Source organism: Lithobates pipiens, unplaced genomic scaffold, assembly GCF_037356315.1.
Source record: "Lithobates pipiens isolate NorthernLeopardFrog02 unplaced genomic scaffold, aLitPip1_a1.2 Scaffold_18, whole genome shotgun sequence".
In the NCBI taxonomy this organism is placed as follows: Eukaryota; Metazoa; Chordata; class Amphibia; order Anura; family Ranidae; genus Lithobates; species Lithobates pipiens.
The window spans coordinates 194,676,018-194,702,019 of NW_027507758.1; positions in this window are offsets into that span (position 1 = coordinate 194,676,018).

The following is a 26,002-nucleotide window of genomic DNA, read 5'->3' on the forward strand; positions in this document are numbered from 1 at the left end:
GTAAAGGGGCTCAAGGTTAAGGCCGACGTAGTCCGCGGGGGAGCGAGAGCAGTGTATACCAAGGTATTTAATGCGGTCCGTACACTCGAGAGGCAATAAGGTCTGCGCCCTCGTGGGGGCGGTGATATAGATGGGGAGAATTTGGGACTTGGACCAATTGATGCGGAGGCCCGAAAAAACACCAAAACGGCGAACCACCTCCAAAACCGCCGCCAGGGAGGGGCCAGCGTCCTCCAAATATAACAACATATCATCCGCATAGAGGCTGATAACCTCCGATAGCTGACCCACGCGGAGGCCACGGATACCCGGATGCGCTCTGATGGCAATCGCCAGGGGCTCCACCGCCAATGCGTACAACATGGGCGAAATGGGGCAGCCCTGTCGCGTGCCCCTCGCCAGGGAAAAGGGGCTGGAGATCTGGCCATTGACAAGAACTCGGGCAGTGGGGGCCTGGTAAAGAAGCTGTATCCAACGCACAAATTTAGGGCCAAAGCCAAAACTGTGCAAGCATTCCCACAAATACCCCCACTCCACCGAGTCGAATGCCTTGGCAGCATCCAAACTAACAACAACCCTGGAACCAATATTGTCATGAGAGGCCTGTAGGTTCATAAACAGTCGTCTTAGGTTAAAAGCAGTATTTTTCCTGGGCATGAAGCCCGTCTGATCCGTGTGTATGAGATGGAGTATTACCTTGTTGAGTCTGAGGGCGAGAATTTTGGCCAAAATTTTAACATCCAGCTGCAGAAGCGAGATGGGTCTGTATGATTCGGGGGAGAGGGGGTCCTTACCCGGCTTAGGAATGAGAACAAGCAGCGCTTCGTTCATGGAGCGAGGGAGTACGCCGGTATCAAATATATAGCAGATGGAGCTTGGGGATCAGGGCCTTCTGAAACTGGGTGTAAAACTCCCGAGGAAGGCCATCTGAGCCTGGGGCCTTAGAAGGTGGCAAGCAAGCTATCGCTTCTGCTATACACTCCTCTGTGATGGGAGCCTCCAAAATCTCCACCTGGGAGTCCGTGAGAACCGGGAAGTCAACCGTCTGCAGCAGGGCACGCAAGTCGTCCAAGGAGCCGTCGGCTTCAGAGGTATAAATTCGGCATAAAAGCGCCGAAACTCCTGAGCCACCTCCTGTGGATCCGACAGCGTGACTCCCGCCGCAGACAAGAGCTGTACCACAACCGGAGGGCTGTGATCCAGATGTGCCATGTAGGCCAGCAGTTTCCCAGCCCTCTCTCCATATTCATAAACTCTTTGCTTGCTGAAAAAGACCTTCCTCTCCGCCCCAGCTAGGTGCAACTGATCGGTGAGTCTAGACTGTAGTCTCAGTTTAGAGGAGTTGGAGGGAGTGGGATGCTCAAGAAACGCGCTCTCCAGCTCCCCCAGCAACTCCTCGGCCTGTTGCACCGCCAGTCCCGAGGATTTCTTAAACTGATTGACACGAGTAGACATAAACATGCGGGCATGCAATTTAAAAGCTTCCCAAACTAGCCCAAACGGTGCAGAGTCCATATTAGTCCGAAAATAATGAATCCACTCCCTCTGAGCGGCCTCCAGATCAGGGAGGACCGTCAGCCAGAACGGGTTCAACCTCCACAGGCGGGACACCGAAGCGGAGGGTAGACGAAACCGGGCCCAGCAAGGTGAGTGATCGGACAAGACCCTAGTCCCAATCCCAGCATCCAAAAGGCATGGAAGCAGGGTAGGGGAACACAGGATCAGGTCTATCCTGGACATTGCATCATGCGCTGGCGTGAAGCAGGAGTACTCCCTACGGGTGGGATAACTATACCTCCACACGTCTGTCAAAGCAAACTCGGCAAGAAAATTGCCGAATCTAGTCCGACCCGAGGGAGAAGAGGGACCAGGGGAACGGGTAAGTCTATCCAGGACAGGGGACACTACAGAATTAAAATCACCCAGCCACAAAGCCGGCAGGGAGGGATGCTGCAGCATAAAATCAATTCCCTGCTGGAGGGCCTCAAACTGAAAGGGTGGGGGAATGTAGAAGGCTAACAACAAAAATTCAAGACCCCCGATCGTGACATGCAGGAATAGAAAGCGACCCCGTCTATCGGATTGTAAATCATGTAGGCGGAATTGGACAGATTTGGCCACCAGGACAGCAACACCACTAGAATTGTTAGTATAGGGAGCATGATACATCCATCCCACCCACGGTTTTTTAAGGGATAACTGCAGCTGGCCCGTGACATGCGTCTCAGTCAGAACCATTACATCAGCCCGTAGCTGTTTAAGGTGGGATAGCACCGCAACCCTCTTAGATCTCTCCCGCAGGCCACGCACATTCCACGTGACTACCTTAAGGGTCGCCATAGCAAATGGAAGGCACAGTGCAGGATAATGAAACAAGTGGTAACCAGAATGACCCAGCCACCCACCCGTGGGAGCCCCCGCGAGGAGCGGCATACAGGGTGAGAGCGTCACCGCTACCCATCACAGGGGCTACCCCCAGAACACAAACACATACCAGAGGTAGCACAGGCAATACATGAGATACATGAACAGGTAGTAGAGTATCTGCCAGACATGGATTGGTAAATTCAGACAGAAAAAAAACATGGTGTGTTAGCAGCAAACAAGAACTGAAAAGAACAAAGAACAACAGAACAGTGCCTACACTGGACCGGCAGGGCAAACCAAATACACAGTAACCCGCAAAACACAGGGGAACTGAGGCCGGCCAGGGAAACATTTCTTGAAATGGCAGTGGGCATGGAAGAGTCTTCGCCAAACACGGTGTCCATGTTCCCGGCTGCAATAATGTTTGTGGGACGAGGGGACCCAGGGAAAGCAAAGTCAGGGCGACATGCAGCACATGCAGGGGCATGCAGAGTACAAGTAGAGGCACGCAGGCTCTGTAAAGTAGCAGGGAAGAAGGGGGGCCCAGCATGCCAGGGGAAGGTGACAAGGGATCAAAGGTACTCACGGCTAGTGGCACGGTTGACGGTTAACTGTTACGGAGAAGGAACAACTGCAGGGCCATGTAGATGTCACACAGAGACCAACAGGGTCAGGCAGGGGCATCGTCCGGACGCTGCTCCAGCCAGGAAAGAGCAGCCGAAGGATCTTCAAAAAAGTGAGCCTTGCCATCGCGCACCACGCGGAGCCGAGCAGGGAACATCATGGCATACACTAGATGACGGATGCGGAGTTGGCGCTTGACTTCCGTGAACTGGGCCCTCTTCTTCTGAATCTCTGCGGAGAAGTCCGGGAACACCGCGATACGTTTGTCATCGTAGGGGATATTACCCTTCTCCCTGGTGAGGCGCAGGACCGCTTCCCGATCGCGGTAATTGAGCATCTTTGCGATGAATGTTCGCGGTGGGGCGCCTGGAGGCGGAGGTCTTGAGGCTAGGCGATGGGCACGCTCAACAGTGAAGGTGGACGAGAAGGCCTCGCGACCAAAGTTGGCAATTAGCAGGCGTTCAAGGAATGCGGGGGGGTCAGAGCCCTCTGCCTTCTCAGGCAACCCCACGAAGCGAAGGTTACAGCGTCGCATCCTGTTCTCGAGTTCGTCCTGTTTGCACAGGACAGCGGTGAGCTGGTGCTGCAGTCGTTCGGTGGAGATCTGGAGGGGAGGGATGTCATCCTCCAGCTGGCCCAGCCTGCGCTCCGTTTCACCGACCCTCTCCCTCAGTTTGTGCATATCCTGACGGATGAGGGAGATGTCAACCTTCACCTCCTCAATCCTGGAGGTGAGGGAGGTTCGGCAAAGGGTTACGGCCTCAAGAATGCGCGCCGTGTCGCCTGAGGGAGGATTCTCGGCGGCCGGGCCCGGAGCGGCGCCATCTTCCTCCACGAGGTCCGGAGCGTCCGCGCGGAACTTTCCCAGCTTAGCAAGGGCTCCCTGAGATTTCTTTGGCGGCGACATGAGCGCGGGTGGTTCTCCCGAGGGAGGCAGAGTAGTGTAGCGGGTAAAGGAATCTCTCGGGTCCGCAAGGATGGTAGAAAGGATGATAGGCAGCCGGAGCTCACAGAAAGAGCGTCCTACACCATGCAGCAGCAGGCCACGCCCCATATTTTCTATATTTAGTGTATGAAACATTACAGTCATTTTATCTATATAATTTATATACACCATTGCTTCTTGTTAAATAGTCTCATACTTCCCTTACCCACTCGCACACCCTATTCCCCTGTATAGCGCAGCACTATTCTGTTCATTGATATTTTCCAGCACTGTCTGAACCCTCTTGGGCATGGAGTTCACCAGAGATGCACAGGTTGCCACTGGACTCCTCCATGACAACATTACTGAGCTGGTGGATGTTAGAGACCTTGCTCTCCTCCGCCTTCCGGTTGAAGATGCCCCACAGATGCTCAATAGGGTTTAGGTCTGGAGACATGCTTGGCCAGTCCATCACCTTTGCTCTCAGCTTCTTTAGCAAAGCAGTGGTCGTCCTGGAGGTATGTTTGGGGTCGTTATGTTGGAATACTGTCTCCGAAGGGAGGGGATCATGCTCTGCTTCAGTATTTCACAGTACATGTTGGCATTCATGGTTACTTCAATGAACTGTAGCTCCCCAGTGCCGGCAGCACTTATGCAGCCCCAGACCATGACATTCCCACCACCATGTTGGTCACATGGGTTGATGTCACATGGGGACTATGACATCGTAAGGGGGCGGGGTCACCATGTGACACCAACCCATGTGACATAAAGCCATGTGACACCGCCCCTTGTCCCTATATACAGTGGTGTGAAAAAGTGTTTGCCCCCTTCCTCATTTCCTGTTCCTTTGCATGTTTGTCACACTTAAGTGTTTCGGAACATCAAACCAATTTAAACAATAGTCAAGGACAACACAAGTAAACACAAAATGCAATTTGTAAATTAAGGTGTTTATTATTAAAGGTGAAAAAAAATCCAAACCATCATGGCCCTGTGTGAAAAAGTGATTGCCCTCTAAACCTAATAACTGGTTGGGCCACCCTTAGCAGCAACAACTGCAACCAAGCATTTGCGATAATGTGCAATGAGGCTTTTACAGCGTCCTGGAGGAATTTTGGCCCACTCATCTTTGCAGAATTGTCCTAATTCAGTTACATTAGAGGGTTTTCGAGCATGAACGGCCTTTTTAAGGTCATACCACAACATCTCAATAGGATTCAGGTCAGGACTTTTGCTAGGCCACTCCAAAGTCTTCATTTTGTTTTTCTTCAGCCATTCGGTGGTGGACTTGCTGGTGTGTTTAGGATCATTGTCCTGCTGCAGAACCCAAGTTCGTTTCAGCTTGAGTACACGAACAGATGGTCGGACATTCTCCTTCAGGATCTCTTGGTAGACAGCAGAATTCATAGTTCCTTTTATCACGGCAAGTCTTCCAGGTCCTGAAGCAGCAAAACAGCCCCAGATCATCACACTACCACCACCATATTTTACTGTTGGTATAATGTTCTTTTTATGAAATGCAGTGTTCCTTCTACGCCAGATATACTTGGACACACACCTTCCAAAGAGTTCCACTTTTGTCTCATCGGTCCACAGAATGTTGTCTCAAAAGTCTTGGGGATCATCAAGATGTGTTGTGGAGAAATTGAGACGAGCTTTGATGTTCTTTTTGCTCAGCAGTGGTTTTCTCCTTGGAACTCTGCCATGCAGGCCATTTTTGCCCAGTCTTTTCCTGATGGTGGAGGCATGAACGCTGACCTTAACTGAGGCAAGTGAGGCCTGCAGTTCCTTGGACGTTGTTGTGGGGTCTTTTGTGACCTCTTGGATGAGTCATCGCTGCGCTCTTGGGGTAATTTTGGGCGGTCGGCCACTCCTGGGAAGGTTCACCACTGTTCCATGTCTTCGCCATTTGTGGATAATGGCTCTCACTGTGGTTCGCTGGATTCCCAAAGCTTTGGAAATGGCTTTATAACCCTTTCCAGACTGATAGATCTCAATTACTTTCTTTCTCAATTGTTCCTGAATTTCTTTGGGTCTCGGCATGATGTGTAGCTTTTAAGGATCTTCTGGTGGACCTTACTGTGTCAAGCAGCTCCTATTTAAGTGATGCCTTGATTGTGAACAGGCGTGGCAATAATCAGGCCTGGGCGTGGCTATAGAAATTGAACTCAGGTGTGGACAACCACAGTTATAGTATGTTTTAACAAGGGGGGCAATCACTTTTTCACACAGGGCCATGATGGTTTGGATTTTTTTTCACCTTTAATAATAAACACCTTCATTTACAAATTGCATTTTGTGTTTACTTGTGTTGTCCTTGACTATTGTTTAAATTGGTTTGATGTTCCGAAACACTTAAGTGTGACAAACATGCAAAGGAACAGGAAATGAGGAAGGGGGCAAACACTTTTTCACACCACTGTAAGTGGCCGCGCAGTGCGTCCCTGGCATTCCGGCCGGAGAGATCGTCAAGGCAACATCTCCTGGAGAAGAAGAAGAAGAAGAAGAAGAAGAACGGAAGGCGGCGGCGACGGCGACGGCGGCGGCGACAGAAGACCAGGCAGAAGAACCGAAGAGGGGGACAAGACCCCCGAAGTCGGGAGAAGAGGCCGGCGGCGAGGAAGAAAGCCGGACTCCTCCGCTAGCAAAAGAGCTACAAGAAGATAGCGGAGGAGTCCAGCGAGAAGACCCCCGAAGACGGAAGACCCCCGGAGCTGTGCAATAAAGTATTTTATCTCGTGTGTTGTGTTTTTTTTGGTACTTTTATTTTACAGGTGAATGGGTAGGGGTACATTGTACCCCATACTCATTCACATAGGGTGGGGGGCCGGTATCCGGGGGCCCCCTTATTAAAGGGGGCTCCTGGATTCCGATAAGCCCCCCGCCCGCAGACCCCGACAACCAACGGCCAGGGTTGTCGGGAAGAGGCCCTTGTCCTCATCAACATGGGGACAAGGTGCATGTTGAGGGCACGCGGCCTGGTACGGCTTAGGAGGGGGGGCGCTCGCTCGCCCCCCTTTCCTGGCCGGCCGGGTAGCGTGCTCGGACAAGGGTCTGTTGTGGACTTGGGGGACCCCCACGCCGATTTTTTCGGCGTTGGGGTTCCCCTTTAAGTCCATACCAGGCGGCGGGGCCAGCGACGTCTCCTTCGCGGGCCCCGCCTACCTGGATACCCGCTCAAAATGAGCAGACTTTTCTCCGGGCGGGAAAAGTCCGCTCATTTCAAAAGTACAGTGGACTGGCACACACACGGGCGGATTGTCCGCCGAAATGCGAGTCCGACGGACAGTATTACGGAAATTCCGAAATACTTAGTCCGCCAGACTGCACGCTGAAAAAGTCCGCTGAAGCCCACACACGAGCGGACTGTCCGCTGAAATGTGTTTCGGCAGACTAAGTAGGCCAGACAGTCCGCCCGTGTGTACGCAGCTTTAGTTTTTTAGATGAAAATTTGATTAAGACTGCGGTGGATAATTGCTACATATATTAGGCTAAGAAGGGTTATGAATCTATGTCAATGTTATGCCTTGTATACACGGTCGGACATTCTGATCACAAAATCCATCAGATTTTTTCCGACGGATTTTGTCCGAAACTGGTGTTGCCTACACACGGTCGGACAAAGTTGTCGGAATTTCCGATTGTCAAGAATGCGGTGACATAAACCGCATACGACAGGACTATAAAAGGGAAGTTCAGCACCACGTGTGGCACCCTTTGGGCTTCTGCTGATCTCGCGTTTATTGTGTGTTAGTAGAAGTTTGGTTAGAGACGATTTACACTTTTCAGACTTGTGCTTCAGATTACCTATAAGGGGACCTTATACTTTTGGCTTTAAATACTCATTTCCAAAAATCTTATACTGATCTTGGCCAAAAATATTTGTGTCTAATCTGCTTGCAATGTTAATGTGCAAAATTACAAAAAAAAATTTCTTGTTTGACTCCACAGTTTTCTTTAACGCCACAAGAATGGCAGACTGTGGCCTCCCACTTTGCCACCCATTGGGACTTTCCCAATTGTGGAGGTGCAATTGGTGGGAAACACGTCTGCATCGCCCCACCCCCCAACTCGGGGTCCTACTATTATAGTTACAAGGGGTATTATAGTATCGTGATGTTGGCGGTGGAGTCAGTGACATACGACTTCCTGTATGTGGATGTGGGGAAAAATGTCCGGATGTCGGATGGTGGAGTGATCGCGCAGACGGAGTTCTACTGGCGTCTCCAGAGTAGCAGTTTGGGCTTGCCACCTCCAGAGGAGAATGTGGAAGGACTCCCCTTTGTCTTCGTCATGGATGAAGCATTTGTGCTGAGAAACCATCTGATGCGGCCATTCCCAATGAGGACCAGAGGGTTTTTCATTTCCGGCTGGCCAGAGCCAGAGGAGTAGTGGAGAACACTTTTGGGACAATGACCAGCCGGTTCCACCTATTTTTGATTCCAATCCACATGACGGAATATAAACTCAATCATATTGTGCTTTTTGAAAAAGTACTCTCCAAACTATGTGGCCTCAGTTGGGCCTGACGCAGACTTACCAGAACATGCCAACCTGATGGCCCTTGAAGCTGGCCATCCTTGCTTGCCCCCCAAAGCGCCCGTGAGGTCAGAAACCGATACATGGAGTACTTTGTGGGTAGGGGGGCCATTGATATGCCACAATGTCCGAGAGGTATTTTTTTAAATACATTTCACTTTCAAACTGCAATAATATTTGTTTTCATTTACTGCTTGGGTTTGTTTTAGGTGTCTCCTAGCTTTTTTTTTTTTTTTGGGCCTTTTTCTTCAACAGTGCCAACTCAATTACTGTGCAAGATGAGATGACAGTCTCTTCTTCAGATATTATTATGTTGTGGGTCTACTACACACACACCTTGTTTTTGTTGTTAATGTATGTGGTGCATTACAGACAAAAATATTGCTAATTTTCAGCACCATGACAGAAATGTGTGGAGTCATGAAAATGGTGTGAGAGGGGAGAAATAAAAAGCACTGTGGGTGTTATTTACTAACGGCAAATCCACTATGCACTACAGATGCACTGCAAAAGTGCACTTGAAACTGCACTTGGAGTGCAAAGTGATTTTGCCTTTAGTAAATAACACCCATTGCCACAGAAAACAACAACTTTAGTACAAATACTGCTTTTGCGCATTGAAAAAGGAAGCCACACATAATTAAACTTTTTACTCAAAGCACATTCACATGTGCATTTATAAAAGGGTTTTACAACAAACCAACATATTTGGTGTATATAACATTATTTTTGTTAACTTTAATATAACTTGCCGTTTTTGTGGAAACAGGCATGTATCAAAGCATAGCATACAGAACACAGGAACTTACAAAGTTCAACTTTGAAAAGTGAAGACAATATCAGACATGAGTATGTACAAACTGTGTTGATGCGTATGGACACTCACCTGTTGTGGTGCCAATTTCACCACTTTCAACAACCTCTCCTTCCTCCTCCTCCTCTGCTTCTGGTGTTGGTATTTCCCCTTCTTTGGGAGGTGTGGGGCCCCTGGTGTCCTCAGACGTCCCGAGTCTTCTCTTCCCTATGAGAATGTAAAAAAGAAATACTTAGCACACCGATATTTGAAGGCAGAAATGGGAATATGAAACATTGCTTGGAAGTGTCGTCCAATTGTGTTTTTTGGCAGAGTTGAAAGCTGAAAACATTATTTTTGACACTTTCTAAAGCTGGAATACTTACGTGTTTCATGCAAGTTTGACAATTGGAGAAACCCCTATAATATCCACTGGAGCACGTGTGTGGGACACCCGAATAAAAAGGGTGTTCTGGTGTCCCACACTAGTGCGCCTGAGTCCAGATGTGTAAACAGCTACTGAGTGTCCTCTCTTTAAGCCCTTGTACACACGGTCAGACATTCCGACTGAAAATGTCCAATCGGACTGTGTTGTCGGATAATCCGACTGTGTGTGGGCTCCATCGGACTGTTTCCGGCGGAATATCCGACGGACAAAGTTTTAGAGCTGGGCTATAAAACGTTCTGACAACATGATCTGATCGGACTTCGTCCAATTGTGTTTAGAGAATTCCGATCAGACAAAGTGCCAGGCATGCTCAAAATTAAATTCCTAGACCAAAGCTATTGGCTACTAGCCTGAACGTAGTCCCGTCGTAACGAAATAACGTCATCACATTACGTACGATTGGATTTTCAAACAACTTTGTCCGACTGTGTGTATGCAACACAAGTTTTGGACAAAATCCGATGGATTTTGTTGTCGGAATGTCCGACCGTGTGTACGAGGGCTCACACTGAATCAAGTTTGCATTTCATTCTATTACAAAGCCCTCTAGAAAACAAACTTCCTTTGATTAGAAATAGGCCTGAACAAATGTAGTTAAGTGCAACTCGCCAAAACATCGTCTTTGAAGTGGGCGAACGAACGATGTTTACTACGAACGATTGGACCCATGAACATCAATGTGGCCATTTTAAACTGTACAACATTAAATAAAAGTACATGGAGCAGTATGCAAGCAATAATAATAATATGAACACATGACAACTACTTACTTTTTTGAAGCACTCGCTTGATCCTTCTGTACTGATCATGCTCCCTCAGTTTCAGGTCTGACCAGTGTTTCCTAAGTTGATCCTTGGATCGTCGTACCCCAAAATTCTTCTGCAGACTCTTCACAAATTTAGTCATGATCTTGGCCTTCCTGACATTTGGGATTGGGTAAGGTACATACTTCCCATCATAGTCGTTCCTCTTAAATATCTCCACCATCTCCACCATCTCTCTAAAAGACATATTTGAGGCTTTAAATCTTCTCCTCGGGGGCGTGACCGGATGTCGGGGTGAGAGGTTGAGGCGGGTCCAGGCCTCCCGCCCGCTCCAGCAGCTGACGTAGCCAATGCGGTGAGGAGAGGGAGGAAGGAGGGGAAAGGAGACGCTGAGAAGCCGAGACGCTGCGACACAGCGATACGGCCACTTGGCAGAGAGCAAAGCAGCAGAGGGATGGTGGAGGAGAGTGGAAGCTACCAACAGCTCTCCCGCAGGGAACCATCGAACGCCAAACAGGTATCCCGGTGAGAGAGGGAGCGGCGGGGGAGGCGGGATAGAGCGGTACCCCCCTGGTTGAAGAAACTTTAGATCTCAGGTATGACCAGGAAAAGGGGGGCGGAGGAGGCGGTCGCACAAAATGGGTCACAAATGCTGCGCAGCTCTAAGGAGAAGACAGGCCAGGTATCTGGGCAGACTGGTGCTGCTGCTTCCAAGTTAGAGCGGTATGCTCATACACCAAACCAGACACCAAAAAAAAGTGTGCAAACGGGAGAGGGGCAACAGCAGGCTACAACGGTAGTACAAACGACAGGGAGGAAGAGCCAGGTTTTGGTGACAGAAATACCTGGGAAATCTATAACTAAAACAACAAAAACAACAGTACCAATAGCCACTAAAGCGGTAATAAGCGCAACAGTGGAGGCACAGGAGCCTGTGATAAGTTCTCCCACAGAAACGGAAAGTGGACAGGACATGGATATGGGTGCAGAGGTGGGTTTTACTGTAAGAGGAAGAAAGCCATCCCTAAAAGACATTTTATCTACGATTAATACCTGTAAATTATCTCTGGATGATTTATCACACCAACTAAAGCAGATAAGGGAATAAATTTGAAAAATGAAATACAAAAAGTTACTATCCGAACCACAGTTCTGGAGGGGAGAGTTAGTCAGGTGGAGGATGATTTGTACCCATTGAAACAGGAGATGCAAGTGATGAGGGGGCAACTGAATATGTGCATTGACAAAATGGACAATATGGAAAACAAGATATGCAGGAAAAACATTAGGGTACTAGGCCTCCCCGAGAAAAGTGAAGGAAATAATCCCACTGAATTCATGGAAACATGGATAAAAGATAAATTAGGGGGAGAGAATCTATCAAGATTTTTTGCGATCGAAAAGGGCGTACAGAATCCCCTTCAGGATTGTGGCTGGAAGAAGCCAGTCAAGACCCTTAATTATTCAACTCCTGTGCTATAGAGATAAGACAGTTATCCTTCAGAAAGCAAGAGAACTAAGTAACTTGGAATATAAAGGGGTAAAGATTTCACTATATCCAGATTTTTCCCCAGAGTTGCAAAGACAGAGAGACAAATTTATAGATTGCAAAAGGAGACTGCAATATCTGAAAGTGAATTACGCATTACTTTATCCAGCACGTTTGAGAGTAACAGCATTGGGGGAAACTAGGTACTTTAACAACCCAGAAGAAGTCACATCATGGTTGGAGAAAAATGAGTGTCAGATTCAACAGGGGGAGAAGATATGATATGAAGAAGACAGGAAGGAAGCTGAAATTGGATATAGATTGTGGACTGGACTGAAGGGGTGTGTTCCCCTTTTTTTTTTTTTTCTCCCCCGGGGATCAATTCCTCTTAAGAAGCTATGGCCAAGAGGAGGGAATATGATGAGGATGTTGGAGCATAGTTTCTCCTTACTCTTTTCCCTTTTTTTTTTATCTCTCCTTGCCGCAAGGGGAAAAACTGATTTGTTAATGAAGCATTGGGAGTGGGTGGGGAGGGAGGGTAGGTGGGAAGGATATATTACCCTGGGAGGAAAAAACGGTCACTATGGAAGCTCCTTAGACGAGCTCCAAGTGGGGTGTGGGGTGGGAGGGGGGAGAAGGGAAAGAAAAAAGGGGTGGGGGGGAATGTAGAGGTGAAAGGGAGGATGAATGTACAAATGATAGTGTGAGAAAGGTGGTTGAAAGGATGAGGGTAGGAAAAGGAAGGCACGATAAAGGTTTGCAGAGTACACAGAAGAGTAAAATATTAAAACATAAAGATGATGCACGGAATAGAAATAAGAATTAATTTTGTTGTTAATAAATGGAAACGGAGTTTAAATAAGGAACAGAGAAGTAAAGTGTTAAAATTTGTGCATGGAATGCATGGGGGTGGAAGTTCAAGTGAAGAGATGGGTAATTTTCTTTATGGGTAGCACGGGTAGTTATGGGATGCCTTGCCTGCAGAAGACCCGTCTTGAAAAAGACACAATCAGCATCTTAAAATGTAGGAAATATAGGATACTATATTACTTTATGAATACCCCTTATTCAAGAGGGGTGAGTGTCCTGATAGTTCCGGGGATAGGTTTATGATGCAGACGGGGCATTATAGATGATAAAGGTAGATATGTGTTTCTTTTTTGGTGGGAAGGAAATTAAAGTACGTATGACTATTATTGTGTGTATTCCTATATGTCAGTGAATGTAGAAATATTATGTGTGGTTAAAACACTTAGGGAGCACAGGAAAATAGTGGGGGAGAGAAAATACTATAACACACAGAGAGGATGCACAGAATGGAAAAAAAAATAGAATTAATAGGTTTGGTAATAAATTGACACAGAGAAATTGAGTTTAAATAAGGAATTAAGAAGTAAAGGGGTAAATTTCACTAAAAGAGTAAAAATTTGTTCATGGAATGTACGGGGGTGAAAGATCAAGTGAAGAGGCGGGCTATTTTTTTCCATGGGCAGCACGGGTGGTTATGGGATGCTTTGCCTGCAGGAAACCCATCTTGACCGAGATACAATCAGTGTTCGAAGACATAGGAAATACAGGACACAATATCACAATATACCCCTTATTCAAGGGGGTGAGTGTCCTGATAGATCCTGGGACGGGTTTATCCTGCAGACAAAGCATCAAGATAAATGCTTTTCTTTTTTGTGGGATGGAAGACAAAGCATGTGTGATTGCTAATGTGTATATCCCTCCGCCATTTAATGCAGAAATATTATGTGAGCTGATGAGGTTTACAATGGACAAGCCAGGGGTCCCAGTCATAATAGCAGGGGACTATAATATGACGATGGATCAAAACATAGATAGGTTCCCACATAAGGTAGGTAGTAGGGAGGGACCCAGTGGGCCATTATTTTTTCATTTTTGTGAAGAAACAGGATTCGTGGATAAATGGAGGAGGTGGAATCCCATGAAGAAACTGTATTGTTGTCACTCTAGGACGCACTCCTCCTTGTCCAGGATCGATCTGGTGCTATGTAATGAAGAGGCATTAGGGATAATGGAGAAGGTGGAGTACGATCCGAGGGGAATTTCAGACCACTCGCTGGTAACTTTCTCAATAAAAACGGGGAGAAGTTGCAGTAGAAAGGAATGGAAGGTAAATCCCTGCTGGTTAGAGTTAATGGAGAATACGGAGGAATTAAATGTTAGTTTGAAGGAACTTTTGAGTATAAATGTAGGATCCACGTCATCGGGAATAATGTGGAACACTTTGAAAGCCTTTCTCAGGGGGGTACTAATCAAAAAAAATCTCAGATTAAGAGAAAAGCAACAGCTAAAGAAATAGCAGTGAAAGAGAATGTAAGGGGGGCAGAAGAAAGGTATCTGAGGGCACCATCGGGGGATAGTTATAGGGAGTGGGAGGAGAATCAAGTAGAATATAAGTGACTTATATGGGAGAAAGAGCAGAAGAAAAGGCTATTTCAGAGGCAGACCTTTTTTGGAGAGGGGGAACAGGTGGGGAGAATTCTATCATTAATATCTAGGGCAAATAGTTCATCTCCTATTATACCGGCGATCCTGGATAGGGAAGGTAGTATAAAGAAATCAACCTCTGAGATAGCGAAATAATTAAAAATATATTACGAGGAACTATATAAAGTCTCAAATCCCAATGTAGAAAGGGAAATGTGGGAATTTTTCAGAAAAATAACAGTCCCTAAATTATCGGAGGAAGATAGGGAAGGATTGGAGGCTCCACTGACTCTAGAGGAGTTGCAAAAAGTAACAGCAGAAATGGCAAATCAGAAAGCTCCAGGTCCGGATGTACTGCCAACAGAGATTTATAAAAAATTTGGGGAAATATTATTACCTGCTCTCCTGCAGGTGTTCAATGGAGCCTTTGATGATGGGAAGTTACCGTTATCAATGACTGAGGCCACAGTAGTGGTATTGGCAAAAGAAGGGAAAAATCAGTTGGAGACCACGTCATATAGGCCTATTTCACCACTGTGTTCAGACGTAAAAATCTTGGCAAAAGTATTAGCAACAAGAGTAAACAAAATAATTGCTAAATTGGTACATGTGGACCAGACGGGGTTGATCCCAGACAGGTCTACAAGTATGAATGTAAGGCGAAGAAAATGAAGGAAATAGAGCGGTCGTGTCCCTTGATGCGACTAAGGCTTTTGACAGCCTAGAGTGGCATTATCTAGGGAAGGTGTTAGCAGAATTCCAGTTTGGGCCAAGGTTTGCGCAATGGATAAGACTGCTGTATACAGGGCCAAGGGCAAAAGTGAGGATAAATGGAGAGTGTTCAGAGTGGTTCCATTTGGAGAGGGGGACAAGACAGGGGTGTCCATTGTCGCCCCTGCTTTTCGCCCTTGCAATGGAGCCAATAATTATAGCCCTGAGAGAAGCGCAGGAGATACACGGATTTAAAAGGGGTCATGAAAAGGAAAAGGTTGCTATGTATGCGGACGACGTGCTGCTGTTCCTGGGGGATACGGGCCCTCATTGGTAGCAGCAATGACAATGATAAAAGAATTTGGATACTTCTCTGGACTTGAAATTAATTGGGAAAAAACAGTCCTTTTGCCAGTGGATCCCTTAAAAGATCCATTGCCAAAACAGGTATCCCAAATTAAAATAGTTAATCAAATGAAATATTTAGGAGTGAATATGACATGAGACCCGAGGAAGTACATAACAGGGAACTTAGTCCCACTTATGAGAAAGCTGAGGCGTAAAATTAGAGTATGGAAAAACCTTCCCCTTTCAGTAGCTGGTAGGTGTAACCTAACTAAGATGGTGTGGATGCCTCAAATACTATATGTAATACACAACTCCCCAGTCTGGATTCCGAAACATTGGTTTAAGAAAATAGAAAGCATGTTTAGAGAAGTAATATGGAAGAATGGAGAGGCAAGAATTTGCCTACAGGCGTTGCAAAGATCAATGGAACTGGGAGGCTTGGCGCTACCAAATATGAGATACTACTTCTTGGCAGCTCAACTACAATATATGAAAGGAAGTAATTTAACGGTAGACGAGGAGATAGGAAATAAGCTCCTATTGAATGATACCCCGCATAATACAGTTGTGGAGGCAGTGGAGGCCGACTCGTCCAGATGCCCAACAGTTCAACTGATGGTAAAATGCTGGGAATCGGTAAAGGCAATGTTGGGATACAGTGGATATGCAGAATTTTTCCCAGTTTGGTTAAATACAAATCTAGTGGAAATTAGGAAAATGGGGAAAATAGAAGAATGGGATCGGAGGGATATTCACTTTCTACCACAACTGTAAGAGGAAGGGAGGTTGAAAACTTTTCAGGAATTAAGGGAAGAATATGAAGTACCCAGCCGGACATTTTTTAATTACATGCAAATTAAACATGCATTGGAGGTACAATTTAGAGGAAAGAAATTGGAGTAAGATGCCTGTACTTAGGAAAATCATAAATAGTAAGACATTGAAAGGAGTAATTTACAATATTTACAGTTATATAAAGGGAGCAGAACAAGAGGGAGAGATAGAGAGTGAAAAAAGAGTAAAGTGGGAGAGAGACGTGGGTCCAATGTCGGATGAACAGTGGGGGTGGGCTATGGCATTGGGGGCTAAAGTCTCATTATCCCCCTCGCAAATTATATCTCAACTGTATTTGATACATAGGTCATATTACACTCCCCTTAAGTTGTTTAGGTTTGGGAGAAGACAGGATGCAGAATGCCCAAGATGCGGAGACAGAAGAGGAGACCTAATACACATGTTATGGCGATGTCCAAGGTTATACAAATATTGGAAAGGAGTTATAGGGAAAATAAATCAGGTATTTGGGACATCATTAGAAGTAGAGGCCAAAATCTGCATAATGGGTTTGATAGAAGGGGAAGGTGTGTTGGGAGATATTCATATAGCAGTTACTAGATGTCTTTTCCAAGGGAGAAAGTTGATTGCTTATAAATGGCAGAGGAAAGAAGCACCTACAGTAAAAGAATGGATGGAAATAGTTAAAAGACAAGATAAGGAAAGAGGAATATACACTACCGTTCAAAAGTTTGGAGTCACATTGAAATGTCCTTATTTTTGAAGGAAAAGCACTGTACTTTTCAATGAAGCTAACTTTAAACTAGTCCTAACTTTAAACAAATATACTCTATACATTGCTAATGTGGTAAATGACTATTCTAACTGCAAATGTCTAGTTTTTGGTGCAATATCTACATAGGTGTATAGAGGCCCATTTCCAGCAACTATCACTCCAGTGTTCTAATGGTACAATGTGTTTGCTCATTGGCTCAGAAGGCTAATTGATGATTAGCAAACCCTTGTGCAATCATGTTCACACATCTAAAAACAGTCTAGCTCCTTCCAGAAGCTACAAAACTGACCTTCCTGTGAGCAGATTGAGTTTCTGGAGCATCACATTTGTGGGGTCAATTAAACGCTCAAAATGGCCAGAAAAAGAGAACTTTCATCTGAAACTCGACAGTCTATTCTTGTTCTTAGAAATGAAGGCTATTCCATGCGAGAAATTGCAAAGAAATTGAAGATTTCCTACAACGGTGTGTACTACTCCCTTCAGAGGACAGCACAAACAGGCTCTAACCAGAGTAGAAAAAGAAGTGGGAGGCCGCGTTGCACAACTAAGCAAGAAGATAAGCACATTAGAGTCTCTAGTTTGAGAAACAGACGCCTCACAGGTCCCCAACTGGCATCTTCATTAAATAAATGAATAAGGAAGGCTATCACTCCATTTTGCAATGCCATGCCATACCCAGTGAACAGCGCTTGATTGAAGCCAATTTCATCCTACAACAGGACAATGACCCTAAACACACCTCCAAATTGTGCAAGAACTATTTACAGCAGAAGCAGGCAGCTGGTATTCTATCGGTAATGGAGTGGCCAGCACAGTCACCAGATCTGAACCCCATTGAGCTGTTGTGGGAGCAGCTTGACCGTATGGTACGCCAGAAGTGCCCATCCAACCAATCCAACTTGTGGGAGCTGCTTCTAGAAGCGTGGGGTGCAATTTCTCCAGCTTACCTCAATAAATTAACAGCTAGAATGCCAAAGGTGTGCAATGCTGTAAAAGGAGGATTCTTTGACGAAAGCAAAGTTTGATGTAAAAACAATGTTATTTCAAATACAAATCATTATTTCTAACCTTGTCAATGTCTTGACTCTATTTTCTATTCATTTCACAACGTATGGTGGTGAATAAGTGTGACTTTTCATGGAAAACACAAAATTGTTTGGGTGACCCCAAACTTTTGAACGGTAGTGTATATATAGGAAAAGAGGCAATTATAGGAAATATGTAAGGATATGGAACAATTGGTTTGAGAGGGAATAGAAGGATGTGTAAGAGTGGAAGGGATGATACATGAATGGATGGAGGAGAGGGGGAACAAGGGGAGCGGGGGTGGGGAAGGGGGGAGGAGGGGAGAGGGAGGGAAAAATGAAAGAGGTGACTGTCTAATTTTTTTTTTGTAATGACAAAAGGTTATTCTTGCCCTTTTTTTTGTTAAGCTGAGTACTTAATGCCCCAGGGTGGGGGTATTAAAAGAAAAAAAAATCTTCTCCTCCGGGATCGGGACATTTCTGGCTCTGGGCTTTCCTCTTCCTCCTCCTCGTTAATAGAATGATTAGTGCGCACCTGCTGTGTCTCCACCATGTGCTCTCCCCACTGCGCCGAAAGAGAAGGGGTGGGGAATAGACTAGAAAGAATGTCAGGGGTGGGCGGAGTTTCACGCATGTGCACTGTATATAAAACACAACACGCGTGCGTCGTACATACAATCTGTGAGTGGAGGAACTGAAGCATCGATCGTTCGAACGAAGGTACAATTTTAACTTGGTACATCACTAGCCTATACTGCTTCTAGATTGAGGCCTATATTGGGACAAGATTAAGAGAGTTTAGCCTGACATTAGGGTTTGTCTTGTGTTGTGCCTTGCAGAGAATATGGATGGGTTCAATGACCATAGTTTTTTCCCCCTGTTCATAGACAAGTACAGGGAGCTGCCCTGTCTGTGGCAATCTAAACACCCACATTACAGCAACAAATTAAAGAGGCAGGCAACGATGGAGAAACTGCTGGAGTTGGTGAAGCCGGTGGTCTCCAGGGCAGACATCAACTATTTAAAAGCGAAAATTGGTGGCCTGAGTACATATCTGAGGGAGTGCAAGAAGGTGCAGGAGCCCATGAAATCTGGAGCTACAGCAGATGAAGTTTATGCCCCCAGGCTGTGGTACTATGAGAGGCTGCATTTTCTGTCAGACCAGACTGAGATCAGGGAATCACTCTCCACTCTTCCTTCAACGCTTCCTTCTACGCTTCGTTCCACCCCTGCTGAGGCTTCCGACGCCCAACCTGGGCCTTCCAGTCAGGAAGCTGTGGAGGAACCCAGCTTGAGCCAGGTATAGTATTGTTCTACATATTTTTGGAGTAAAAATGAATGATGTTAACTTGATTTTTTCTCACTAATTGCTGATTTTATAAAGTGTTTTACATATCAATAGACAGTAGTGGCCAACTTATCTGGGACAAGAATGAAAAATGCTGGACTCAGAATGTTAGTCTCTTCTATTTGTTAACAATTTGCAACAGTCAAGAGCTGAAAATTGTGTGTGTTCGATGAACCAAAAACTAAAACTATGTCCCTTTCTCATATACAGGAAGACTTCAGCCAGGAGGAGGGGGAGGAATGTGGCAGCCAGGAGGTGGCTGTAGAATGTGGCAGCCAGGAGGAGGCAGGGGTAAGTGGCAGCCAAGATGTGGGCAGACCTAGGTGCCTGACTGAATCATAGGTCCCTCCCCTCAGCCTTCCACCCAAAAGGGCCAGAAAGGGGGGGAATGTGGAGGAGTCAGCACTGATTGGGGAGGCTTCTGCTGCCCTCAAAGCAAGCCACACCCAGTTATCAAGAGGCCTTTGCCTCCTTGGCTGCGTGTAAACTGCACGAAATGTGGGAGGAAATCATTTTCAAAACATTAAATAAGGGGTTGTTGGGCCAAATTACACAAAAAAACACACTTGTGTGATTTGGACCTTGCTCCTCTTCCTTCTCCTTCTGCCACACCTCCAACACCACAGCCAGAGCCTGGAAGGAAGTGTGGAAGGAAGACCAGACTGTGGTGACCTGGGTTCAGTCTGGTCTGACAGAAGATGCAGGCTCTTGTATGACCACAGCCTGGGGACATAGATGTCATCTGCTGCTGTTCCTGATCTCTTGGACTTCTGGAACAGACTGTTCTCCCTTAGATATGGACTCCTCAGGCCACCAATTTTTGTCTTTAAATAATTGATGTGTACCCAGGCTTCACCAATTTCCCCAGTTTCTCCAGCGTTGCGTCCCTCTTTATTTGATTATGATACCTAATAAAGGTTTTTTTGGTTAAAGAAATGCTTGCCTATGTGTTTTACTTCAAACAGGACAGTTTATTTGTGAGTAGGCAGGTACTTTTCAAAAATACAAAGTCAAATTAACAAGGGGCACCAACACCAAACAACCTCCTCGAGATTAAAAAATAAAACAATAACATAAAAAGATAATAATGGTGTTGTGGTAAGTTGAACCACAAAACATACCAAAAAAATTACGAAGATGAGCAAAATGTAAAAAAAGGAGATCTTGATTAAAAAATCAACCACAAAATTTAAACAAAAAAAATAAATGATTCGGGAGATCTGACAAATAAAAATATTCTATTCATGAAATCAGGAAAAAGAATAAAGAAATAAGTTTTGGAGAAGTCTGTGTGAATATGAGCAGCAAAACAACTTCATTCTTCTAGCAATATACAGAAAAAGAGAATGCGCTGCATTCAACTATTTTTAGTGTTGAAAATATTTTTATTGGTGTATTTCAAGAGAAAACAGTAAAACAGTAAACATCATGAGATAAATGCAAGCAAAGAACAGTAACAGAAATACATTTACGGGGGGGCCGGCTAATGACTATCGGCCACAGCTGGTCCCCGTCAGTAAGCTTGGAGAATTGGGAAGATAGCCTATTCTCTGATCCACGAGGTCATACTAGTAAGAGATGCTCATGGGTTACTACATGAGGCAATGTTTAAACAATAGCATAAAGGAGACAGAAAGAGAGAGAAAAGAGGAAAGAGAAGAGAAGAACAAAACAAAGAGGAACAAAGTGGTAGAGGGGTGAGCTGAACAGCAAGTGGAGAAGAGAGTAGAGGGAAGGGGAGAAGGGGAAGGGATACGGATAGGGGGGTAGGGTAAGAGAGAGCCCATAGTGTCCCTATGCATTCAAAATTTTGTTCAACAAAGTGTCAGAGGAGGAGAAGCGGAGCCATATCGACCATTGAGTTATAAATTTGGCGTAGGTGTCATTGTCCAGCGCCAGCATCTCCTCCATTCTCATGGTGTCATTCATAATTGATACCCACCGTGACAATGGAGGAGTATTCTTTGTCTTCCAATAAGCAGGTATCAATTGCCTAGCAGAGGACATAAAGAAATGGAGCAATCTTTGCCTCTGCGATTTAAGAGACCCCGGCAGTATAGAGAGTAATGCAATTTTCGGAGAGATAGGAACTGGTCTATTAGCTAAAAGATTATAACATTCAAAAACCTGTGTCCAGAAGGGGCGGATCCTCTCACAGTCCCACCAGACATGTATATAAGTTCCGACTGAGGTTTCACAGCGCCAGCAGGTGGCTGGTGTAGACGGGAAGATTTTTTGTAAAGTTGCAGGGTCTCTGTACCATCTGGACAAAAGCTTGTAGTTCTTTTCTTGGGAGTAGCAGGAGATGGTTGACTTATGTGTAAAGTGAAAAGAGGTTTGTCATTCCGGCCCAGAGATGTCTTCACCCAAGTCCGCAGACCACAGCCTAGTGTAATGCGGGAGTTGATCATGTGCTAAAGTCTGTAGTAGGTTATATAAGGAGGATAGGAGGTGTTTGGGAGTTTCTGGAAGTGAGCACAGTTCCTCGAAGTTGGTAAGCTTGCAATGTATTTGAGAGGAGGAGTGTAGGCGTTTGGTAAATGTGGACACATGTAAGGCTGTGAGCCAATCTCCAGAGTCTGCCAGGTAGACCGGAGTCCCCTGAGAAGAGTGTACAAATGTGTAAGCTTGTGGCCACTCCGTGCGTTTAAAGGATCCTAGGGAGGCTGCCCCTGTACCTTGTGGTAGAGCAGGATGGTCAAAAAGGGACGTCAGGGGGCCTTTCTTATACCATAGCTTCAAGGAGGACAAAGTCAGTGGGGATAAGGATGTCAAGCGAGAGTAGTCTTGTTTGTAACCCCATAAAAGGGCTCGGAGATCTACAGGAGAAAGGTCCTGTTCAACGGTCACCGAGGCCTTGCAGGGAGGACGGGGGAACCATTCTATGATGCGAGCCATATGAGCAGCTGTATGGTAAGTCTCAAAATCAGGGAGACCTGTTCCTCCCATAGTCTTTGGAAGTGTAAGCAGTTTAAATCTAACTCTGGGAAGGCCCCTGTTCCACATGAATCTGGTGGCTAGCAAATGTAGGGAGGTAAAAAATGATTTGGTGACGTGGATGGGGACCGTTTGAAATAAGTACAGGAATTTGGGTAAAGTGTCCATCTTTAGGATATTAATCATTCCGAATCATGGCAAGGAAGACCCACCCCACTCCTCAAGGTCCTTCCGTATATGGGAAAGTAGGGGAATATAATTTAGGGAAAACAAATTAGCTAGATTGGAGGGTATAATGATCCCTAAGTAAGAGATCCCCTTGGTCTGCCATCTAAATGAGAAATTAGATTTTAGAAGGGACAGTGTGGAGGGGGTGAGGGATATATTGAGGGCTTCTGTCTTAGTGATGTTGATCTTAAAGTTACTATAAAACATTGAAATTCTCTGAGCAGGGATGGTAGAGAGATGTGTGGGTTCTGAATATACACAAGGAGGTCATCAGCGTACAGGGAAAGTTTGTGGTGTGCAGACAGAGTTTGAATACCGAGAATGGAGGGGTTTTGACGTATGGCACAGGCCAGATGTTCAATGATGATGACAAAGAGGAGGGGGGACAGGGGGCAGCCCTGCCTGGTACCGTTTGCAATGTCAAAGGGAGCTGATGTGGTACTGTTGACTAGGACCTTAGCTGAGGGTCGGGAATATAGGGACATAACTTTAGAGATGAAGGGAGCTCCGAGGCCAAGCTGTTCTAGGGACAGCTGTAGAAACCTCCAACTGACCCTATCGAAGGCCTTTTCAGCGTCAAAAGATAAAAGGTAGGCTTTCAGGCCTTTACGTTGGATCAGGGATATGAGGTGTATCGTCTTGGTGGTGTTGTCCCTCGCCTCTCTGCCAGGGACAAACCCCACTTGATCATTATGAATAATTTTAGGTAGTAGAGGGGACAGACGGGTGGCCAGAACTTTTGCGAATAACTTAACATCTATGTTGAGTAGGGAGATGGGCCGATAGCTGCTGCACTGGGATGGGCCCTTGCCTGGTTTAGGGATAATAGAGATGTTGGCAGATAAAGATTCCTTGGAGGGGAGGTTAAAACTGTCTACCGAGTTAATGGCCTTTGTCAGAAGGGGTGCAAGTTGGGGGGCAAAAGTTTTGTAGAACCGTGGTGTAAAGCCGTCAGGACCCGGGCATTTTCCCACTGTAAGGGCTTTGATGGCCTGTAAAAATTCAGAGGTAATTAGGGGCTCATATAGGGCTGTTGCGTCCACGTTGTCAACAGTAGGTAAAGCAGTCTCCAAAATATAATCCTGTGTGGGGTCGGGAGAGAGGGGGGACCGATCTGAAGGGGTCGTGCGCGGAAGGTTATAAAGCTGTGAGTAGTATTGCCTGAAGGATGCAGATATCCCAGAGGTGTTAAATGTTTTCGTATGATCCGGTTGAATGATAAAGGGGATAGAATGTCGCGGGGGTCTAGGGTGAATGATCCTAGCCAGGTGCTTACCACATTTATTCGCCAGTGAGTAGAAGTGGTTTCGCGCTTTATCTCTGGCAATTAAGGAGTGCGCATCTAGGAGCTGGAGTAGGTCCCTGCGGGCATTGAAAAGCTGAACAAAAACAGTAGGGTCCAGTTCTTTTTTGTGAAGGGGTTCGAGGTCCGCTATTGTAGTAAGGAGTTTGCATATGTCATGGGCTCGGGCCTTCTTAAGGCGGGAACCGTGTTGTATAAGGGTACCCCGGATCACACATTTGAGTGGTTCAAAGGGGAAGTAGTGTCAGCGGAGTGGTCACCTATAAAATCTTTAATGGCCTTAGAGACATCCGCTACACACACGGTGTCCCGTAGCAGATTGCTCGCCCCCCCCCCCCCCGGCGGGTAGCAGGGGGGCGGACTAGAGTCAGATAGATGGGGGCATGGTCGGACCATAGGATGGTACCGATCGATGTGTGCAGAGGTGTGTCTAGAAGTGATTGCGATATGAGAAAGTGGTCCAATCTACTGTAGGAGTTGTGTGCAACTGAGAAATAACTGTAATCCCTTTCCGTGGGATGCTGGACTCGCCAGGCATCCACCAGATGGGAGGAATGTAAGAGTGATTTAATGCGTGTCAAGGTGGAATAAGGAACAGAAGACTTACCCGAGGACGTGTCTGCGGATGGGGATAGGACAATATTGAGATCACCTCCAATAATGAAAGCCGACCCTCCAAAGGAGGATAGTCTGGTGAGGACCGAAGAGAGGAACCGAGCCTGGCCCACGTTCGGTACGTAGATGTTAGCCACTGTGAAAAGAAAATCATTTAGTTTCAGTTTCAGTTTCAGAAACACATAGAGACCCGAGTCATCAATGAGAGAGTCCAGAACCTCCGGGTTAAAAGATTTATGAAAGGCAACAGATACCCCTTTAGATTTGGCCTGAGGATTAACACTGTGAAACCATTGCGAGTAATACCTATTGCGCAGGGCTGGAATAGCTCCTGTGCGAAAGTATGTTTCTTGAAGCAGCAGAATTTTCGTACGCTTTTTGTGAAAATGGTAGAGCGTCTGGCTCCGCTTCTCAGGTGTGTTGAAGCCTCTACAATTAAAGGAAGCGAAGGTTATTGAGCCGTCACTAGCCATGGGGGGTCATAAGGGTGGAGCTCAGAATCAGTGTGATAAGTGACACTATGGGTGGACCCTGTTGGGGTAGGGAACGGGAATAGAATATGGTCATGGGGGGTAAGGGAGGGGGGAAAGGGTGGGAGGGCAAAGGTAGAGAGAAGACGGAAGGGAGAAAAAAAGTAAGAAGAGAGAGAAAAGACAGTGTAATAACCTTGTGTAGGAAGTAGCAACAATTATAAGCATGGCCACCCGCTCCCATTATAACAAACAGGGATACATGGAACATAGCATTTGTAAACATCAATTGTGGGAGACGGGCCCAATAGGTCAGGCAGAAAAAAGGAGTAGTCAAGACAAAAACAAAAACAAAAAAGGCCACTAGGTGGCTCCAAAAGGCAAACAGTATAGTGAAAAAAAGCCTGTCATAAAGGCACAAATCAGTGCAACCCACAGTGGTCATGGGAACACCGTGGGGCGCAAAACGAAAAACAAAAAAACCCATAAGGGGGGTGGGGGGGGCGTGAAACAAAATCACAGAGCCGGGCAGCTCCCAGCACCCCGGCCCCACGGGTAAACCAAAATAAGTTGCAACCTAAAAAATAAACCAAATAACATAATAATAATAATGAAAATTATCTTAGCGGTCATCAATAAATGCATTTGTAAACCGACATAAAATAGAAAACATCTATGAGTCATAGGGGGTAAGGATATGCAACAGGCCCTAAGAAGGGATCAGATTAAACATAGCAATAACTGTAAAGTATGGCAAGGGTATCACATAGGGGGCCGTTGCAGGTAGTGGAGTGCAAGGACAAGTCCCGAGATCCGTCCAGTAACGATCAAAAAAGTTATAACGGAGCACCCCAACTATAGGGATAGGGAAGGGGGGGCACAGCAAAAGGGGGCGTGAAAGATATACAAAAAACCTGTAAACAAGAGGGTTAATCAGCAGGTGAGCTATTGGACCATACGGGTCCAAGCACATCACAGGGGAGGACCCCAGTGATGGGAAGAAAAAATAGGCCCGGGGGGCCCACTGGGTCGGGTCAG